Below are 8301 nucleotides of genomic sequence, written 5' to 3' on the forward strand. Positions count from 1 at the left end.
GGGCAGCAGGGCGGAGTGGGAACTCCGCGGCGAGCTTCAAGGGCAGGCGGTTTTCCGCTCTGAGCCCTCTCAACTGTCAGTCGAGTGTCGAGTGTTCGCGTGAGCGTAGCCAAGCATCTGCCCGTCTCTGGCAGCTCCACTGAGACTGCTCCAGTTTTGGAACGAACGAGATGGAGCTATTCCTGCAGCCACGGCAACTGGAAACTAAAACGTTAATCATAAACTTCCCAATGTATATAGCATTAATATCCTCTCCGATGTGACGTGTGATTAACACTCTTTGTTAACTGTTAACTCCGCCTTCAGGCCACAAGTGGCCCATCGGGACCATCCGACCGCCGTGTCATCCTCAGTGAGGATGCGGATAGGAGGGACGTGTGGTCAGCACACCGCTCTTCCGGTCGTTATGATGGTTTTCTTTGACCGGAGCCGCTACTATTCTGCCGAGTAGCTCCTCAATTAGCATCACGAGGCTGAGTGCACCCCGAAAAATGGCAACAGCACATGGCGGCTGGATGGTCACCCATCCAAGTGCCAGCCACGCCCGACAGCGCTTAACTTCGGTGATCTCACGGGAACCGATGTATCCACTGCGGCAAGGCCGTTGCCAACACTCTTTGTGATATAATTATATTCAATAGCTAATCACGCATTGCTCATCCACTCCTGTGCAATGGTACATCTTCGATTTCTAACCCGTTATTACTCTGCATTAAAAGTAAGTCGCGCTGATAGACTACATTCAGTCGCAACTACCACAGGTAATTTCGCGTAATTTGCTGAATCATTGGAAACTAACACAATATGTACATTTACTGGATTTCAGTGCAGACATCCAATTTTCTTTTTGTTATTATTTTATTTCAATAAAAATCAGTCCAGAGGGCAGTAGTTTTTTTTTTTTTTTTTTTTTTTTTTTTTTTTTTTTTTTTTTTTTTTTTTTTAAAAAAGTTCAGGTTACCGGTTTCGGTCCACCCCCAGACCATGATCAGAAATATACAGAATGAGGTAGCTAAGACAGGCCACCCCAACTATATCCCGAATGAATAAATATATTGAGGTGCGGCTTTTGCCAAATTATAGCGGACTGTATGGTGAATTTCCTGGCTTTCGCAAGTAATTTTTGTCAAGTACGACACACACCTTGTTTTCTAATGGAACTATATACTTTTTCTGTAGCATTTGAAAGAAGCTCCTAAGAGAAATTGAACAACGTAACATGTATGGGATTTGGTCAAATAGTCATGGACTCTGCGGCTGGTCCCGGCGGAGGTTCGAGTCCTCCGTCGGGTATGGGTGTGTGTGTTTGTCATTAGGATAATTTAGGTTAAGTAGTGTGTAAGCTTCGGGACTGATGACCTTAGCAGCTAAGTCCCATAAGATTTCACACACATTTGAACATTTGAACATTTTGATCAAATAGTATCAACATGAAAATTTGAGTCTCGTAACAAATAAATACCCTACTCATACGGTTATAATTGGTGGGGACTTCAACCTTCCCTCGATATGTTGGCAAAAATACTTGCTCAAAACCGGTGGTAGGCAGAAAACATCTTCCGAGATGGTCCTAAATGCTTTCTCCGAAAATTATTTCGAGCAGTTAGTCCACGAACCCCCGCGAATTGTAAATGGTTGCGAAAACACACTTGACCTCTTAGCCACAAACAGTCCAGAGCTAATAGAGAGCATCATGACTGATACAGGGATTAGTGATCACAAGGTCGTTGTAGCTAGGCTCAATACCGTTTCTTCCAAATCCACCAGAAACAAACGCAAAATAATTTTATTTAAAAAAGGGGATAAAGTGTCACTAGAAGCCTTCCTAAGAGAAAATACCATTCCTTCCGAACTGACTATGCAAATGTAGACGAGATGTGGCTCAAATTCAAAAATATAGTAGCAACAGCAATTGAGAGATTCATACCTCATAAATTGGTAAGAGATGGAACTGATCCCCCATGGTACACAAAACAGGTCCGAACGCTGTTGCAGAGACAACGGAAAAAGCATGCGAAGTTCAGAAGAACGCGAAATCCAGAAGATTGGCTAAAATTTACAGACGCGCGAAATTTGGCAAGGACTTCAATGCGAGATGCCTTTAATAGGTTCCACAACGAAACATTGTCTCGAAATTTGGTAGAAAATCCGAAGAAATTCTGGTCGTATGTGAAGTACACAAGCGGCAAGACGCAGTCAATACCTTCGCTGCTCAGTGCCGATGGTACTGTTACCGACGACTGTGCCGCTAAAGCGGAGTTATTGAACGCAATTTTCCGAAATTCCTTCACCAGGGAAGACGAATGGAATATTCCAGAATTTGAAACACTAACAGCTGCTAGCATGAGTTTCTTAGAAGTAGATACCTTAGGGGTTGCGAAGTTACTCAAATCGCTTGATACGGGTAAGTCTTCAGGTCCAGATTGTATACCGATTAGGTTCCTTTCAGATTACGCTGATACAATAGCTCCCTACTTAGCTATCATATACAACCGCTCGCTCACCGATAGATCTGTACCTACAGATTGGAAAATTGCGCAGGTGGCGCCAGTGTTTAAGAAGGACAGTAGGAGTAATCCATCGAACTACAGACCTATATCATTGACGTCGGTTTGCAGTAGGGTTTTGGAGCATATATTGTATTCAAACACTATGAATCACCTCGACGGGAACGATCTATTGATACGTAATCAGCATGGTTTCAGAAAACATCGTTCTTGTGTAACGCAGCTAGCTCTTTATTCGCACGAAGTAATGGCCGCTATCGACAGGGGATCTCAAGTTGATTCCGTATTTATAGAATTCCGGAAAGCTTTTGACACCGTTCCTCACAAGCGACTTCTAATCAAGCTGCGGGCCTGTGGGGTATCGTCTCAGTTGTGGGACTGGATTCGTGATTTCCTATCAGGAAGGTCGCAGTTCGTAGTAATAGACGACAAATCAACGAGTAAAATTGAAGTGATATCAAGTGTTCCCCAGGGAAGCATCCTGGGACCTCTGCTGTTCCTGATCTATATAAATGACCTGGGTGACAATCTGAGCTGTTCTCTTAGGTTGTTCGCAGATGATGCTGTAATTTACCTTCGAGTAAGGTCATCCGAAGACCAGTATCAGTTGCAAAGCGATTTAGAAAAGATTGCTGTATGGTGTGGCAGGTGGCAGTTGACGCTAAATAACGGAAAGTGTGAGGTGATCCATATGAGTTCCAAAAGAAATCTGTTGGAATTCGATTACTCGATAAATAGTACAATTCTCAAGGCTGTCATTTCAACTATGTACCTGGGTGTAAAAATTACGAACAACTTCAGTTGGAAAGACCACATAGATAATATTGTGGGTAAGGCGAGCCAAAGGTTGCGTTTCATTGGCAGGAGGCTTAGAAGATGCAACAAGTCCACTAAAGAGACAGCTTACAGTATACTCGTTCGTCTTCTGTTAGAATATTGCTGAGCGGTGTGGGATCCTTACCAGATGGGATTGACGGAGGAAATCGAAAGGGTGCAAAAAAGGGCAGCTCGTTTTGTATTATCACGTAATAGGGGAGAGAGTGTGGCAGATATGATACGCGAGTTGGGATGGAAGTCATTAAAGCAAAGACGATTTTCGTCGCGGCGAAATTTCAGTCACCAACTTTCTCTTCCAATGCGAACATAATTTGTTGAGCCCAACCTACATAGTTAGGAATGATCATCAAAGTAAAATAAGATAAATCAGAACTCGAACAGAAAGGTTTAGGTGTTCATTTTTCCCGCGCGCTGTTCGGGAGTGGAATGGCAGAGAGGTAGTATGATTGTGGTTCGATGAACCCTCTACCAAGCACTTAAATGTGAATTGCAGAGTAGTCATGTAGATGTAGATGTAGATGTAGATGAAAGCGCCGCAAAGCATAGTCCAGCCGTCGGGCGAGAGGTTCCACAAACGTCTGCCTGTTACGCGAAAAGTAAGCAGACTTGTAATTCACGTATGGTTCTTTTGTTTACCTGTGCGCTTGAAGCCCATCAGTCTGTCTTCTGCTCCTAAATGTATTGAGACATTTGCATTGCATACCACAGTCGAAAAAGTGAACATTGTTGATGGCGACTATCGCCAAACTATTAGAGCAGCGGTGAGCTTGTGTGCTGACGAGTATCCAGATCGCTCCCAGCACTCACGATCTGTCTTTGCAGACATTATATAAAAAAGATTTAGAAACTGAAAGAGTGGAGAGTAAAATATACAAAGGAAAAAGAGGAGCAGCTGGTGAAAGAAATAGAAACTAACATTTTAACAGAAGTAACACACAATAGAAACGTCGCCAAGAGGCATCTCGAAAGTGCGAGAGGAATGAATCAAACGAGTTCTGCGAACGTCACATCCCATCGTGTTTCATCCTCTTCACATTTCGCTGCATCTACAGCTTCATGCCAGTGACTTCCAAAAATTGGTTACAGTTCTCCGAATGTTATCTACGAAAAGTGCAAAGTGAGGCAGTATACAGGATGTTAGTAAATTCCCGTTTACAAACTTCTAGGATGTGTAGAGGAGACTGAGAAGATAATATTTTTAATTGGAACCCACGTCCCTAAACGTACCGTTTTCGTGGTACAACCATTTGAAAACATGATGGTAACGCGTCCACTTTTGCAAGTAATTTATTAGGCGTGACCCAGTACATCACTTGTTTTACAGTTCCACTCATTAATAACCAAATAAACAAAAAGGAAGCTTAATCGGTTTTGACAATCACTCTTGTAAACGGTACGGCCTGTTCAAATTCGGATATGGAGCGTCTCCTTGGAGCCCCAGAGTCACACCTGCTGACGGTGAATGTACCCCTTTTCGAAGTCGTTGCGTAATTGTGGCGAAAAGGGTATGCGATAAAGTTGGACGTTGTGGAGAACGAGCTTGCTAAAGGCGACGAACAGCTCTTCGTCTACCGTGAGTTTCGCCATACACAAGGATCATATCGGTGTGTTCTGCAAACAGCTACTCAATCATATTGCTGTAATACTCACAGACACATGAATGAAGCTCGAACCAGGTCAGAGAGGCAGGATGGACGTCAAATGACATCCGCTGACCTCTCCTGCCCCATCCATGACTACTGCGTTGCGTACCTGCATAGCAAACATTTTTTCAGACGGCATGGTACGTTGCCCGGCATGGGTTCCAGTTCAAAATATTGTCTCTTCACTTTCCTCCAAAGATCCTAGAGGTCTGTAACGGGAATTTGCGAACCTTCAGTATCTATGGGAAAAACATTTAAGGAAGATGATCTTTTGCAAACAATGAACAAGTCAATCTTCGCAATATGCGCTAATTGTCAGTTGAAAATCTCCACGTTGAGTCACTCGTGGCCTATCAAAGTTTGGAGCGTATTTTTCAAGGTCCGTATCATTGGTTCCCGTTTTATAGATGGGAATCTAAATACGCTCAAGTATCTCGAGTTCCTAAGATCTGGTGCTGCCGCAGTTGCTGGAAGACGTTATATTGGACATGAGGCAATTAGTGTTGTACCAACTTGACGGTTATTCTTCCTATTCCGCACCTGTAACGGCAGACCCTCTTACGGGGACATTTCGAGAGCGTTGGAACGATCGTTCAGGAAAAGCAAAACAGTCTGCACACTCGTTTAACATATTTATACTGTTATTTGTGGCAAGAGTTAAATCACGAAGTCTGTTAGGAAACACCGACGACTTCCGGTGTCGCGAAATGCATTACAGCATGGGCTGCCGTTAGGCCGCCCGAAGTGGCCGAGCAGTTCTAGGCGCTACAGTCTGGAACCGCGCGACCGCTACGGTCGCAGGTTCGAATCCTGCCTCGGGCATGGATGTGTGTGATGTCTTTAGGTTAGTTAGGTTTAAGTAGTTCTAAGTTCTAGGGGACTGATGACCTCAGAAGTTAAGTACCATAGTGCTCAGAGCCATTTGATTTTTTTTTTATCTTGGTGCTGCCGTTAACTGCAGATGAAATTCAACGTGCAGTATTGTTTCTCCAAAATCGCTTTAGAGATGTAGCAATGCTCGAGGTCAACATTTGATATGACAATCGTGATCGTAAATACACTTATATGCTTGCTCACATTTGACACAATAGGACAAGCGTTTCTAGATCCTCTTCTCCTGATTGCAGGACAGTGGTTTGTGGTACTGTTAGCTTGATACCTTCTGATCAAGTCCCATATAGGTTATGTCGTTGAATTTCTGTTAGAAAATTCATCCACATGCCACAGAAAAAAGTACATAGTTCCAGTAGGAAAAAAAACAAAGTTATTCTAGTAATTCGGCAACTTCAAACGATAAAAATTACTTGCGAACGTCAGGAAATTCGCCATATTGTACGCTATAACTTCGCGAAAACCGCATTTCGCTAGCAATTCATTGTGGTTATACTTGGGGTGTCTGTCTTAGCTGCCTCACCTTGTACAGCATTCATGACGGAATTGTATGACACTTAGCCACGTTAAAAACTAACATAACAGTAACACTAGTTACGATACGAGATGATGCGTTACCCAGATGACACGAGGAGCGGTGTACGGAACATCTGTGTAGTAGCGGCTGGTACCTGTGACCAGCTGCTGACTAGCTAACAGAGGCTGGGTCTTTCAAAAGGAAAACTCCACCCAACGTTCATGCGATCAGTAATGAAAACGATTAAACTTCACGTATAGCTTGTGTATAAACAGAAAATCTTCTTACTGTACACAAGAAAGTAATACAATATTGCTCACAGTCTACTAATATTATTGACAAAAATTTAAAAGTCCGACAACAACGACCAGAATATTAAAAACTGCCCACTGCCGTATATTTGACCGAGCTATTTGTATACGTTGCCACCATGTAGTAAGGGGGATAATTATGAAATCGTAAACTTGAAAGAGAAATTTGTTAACATCGAGTATAGATTTAAGTATCAGGAAGTCATTTTTGAAAGTTTTGTATGGAGTGTAGCCATGTATGGAAGTGAAACATGGACGATAAATAGTTTGGACAAGAAGAGAATAGAAGCTTTTGAAATGTGGTGCTACAGAAGAATGCTGAAGATTAGATGGATAGATCACATAACTAATGAGGAAGTATTGAATAGGAGTGGGGAGAAGAGAAGTTTGTGGCACAACTTGACTAGAAGAAGGGATCGGTTCGTAGGACATGTTCTGAGGCATCAAGGGATCACCAATTTAGTATTGGAGGGCAGCGTGGAGGGTAAAAATCATAGAGGGAGACAAGAGATGAATACACTAAGCAGATTCAGAAGGATGTAGGTTGCGGTAGGTACTGGGAGATGAAGAAGCTTGCACGGAATAGAGTAGCATGGGGAGCTGCATCAAACCAGTCTCAGGACTGAAGACCACAACAACAACAACAAACTTGAAGACGACGTCCGCCATGTTAGTTGCCCCAAAACTAAAGTTTCTGATGGAAGTATTTTGATAAAAAATGCTACCTTATGTCATATACAGGTGTACTAATAATTCTGACTGTAGTATAAGTGTAAAAGGATGACGTTTCATTTGTAAGAGGACTCGTTCAAACGATATTTTCTTTTATATACTGGTACATGAGTTTTGATTTCTCTACTTTTACTATAGTGATTTTATTTCTGACATTTCCTATCAGTCCAACTCGAAAAGCTGTCTGAGTGAACGTTGTGAAAAGGAAACACTGAAAACCGACCAATCATAGGAATATATGTTTTCAGCATTTTCGGGAAAAAGCTGTAGATCGAACGTCCGTTTCGTCAGTCCGTACAAAGGAAAATGCTGGGTTATGAAATCAATCTTTTCATATCACGTATTTCTTTTCTCAGTTATTCTAGACGCATATCGAAAGGAAAGTTACATTAACGAGACGAGATGCATTGTATTAGTGGATCATATAATACCAGAAAGTCGTCTTACAATGTCTTCCTGCAGCTGTGTTATCTACGAAAGCACTGTAACATTTGCTATTTATACAACTGTTGCGTGCACACAACAGGAATTAAGAACGAGAAGTAATCGTAAACAGCTTTCTTCTAATATTTCGATGCATTTAACATGGCGGCGCCGGTTTCAAAACAACGTACAGCGCAAGTCTGCAACGTCATCGCCCATTATACAATAATACCTTCCTGGTTGCCACAGTGACTAGCACAGAAGATCCGTTCTGCTTGTCAGAGATTATGTTGCGCAGAACGCCAGAGACAAGTCAGCTGGCACTGCGTAACTTTCTCCCGCTGGCGGGCCAGTGTACCGATGTCTCCAGGCCAATATTCGGCATTACGCAGTGTCTAGTCACAACCCGTCCACTCGCGTAACTAGAAAGTCTGCTAATT

At 42.7% G+C, this 8301-nt stretch overlaps 1 pseudogene; it reads right to left on the bottom strand.

Moving 5' to 3' along the window:
• Positions 1-492: 492 nt before the first annotated feature.
• On the bottom strand, positions 493-609 carry LOC124620594 (annotated as a pseudogene).
• Between the last annotated feature and the right edge of the window lie 7692 nt (positions 610-8301).

This window comes from Schistocerca americana, chromosome 6, assembly GCF_021461395.2.
Source record: "Schistocerca americana isolate TAMUIC-IGC-003095 chromosome 6, iqSchAmer2.1, whole genome shotgun sequence".
NCBI lineage: Eukaryota > Metazoa > Arthropoda > Insecta > Orthoptera > Acrididae > Schistocerca > Schistocerca americana.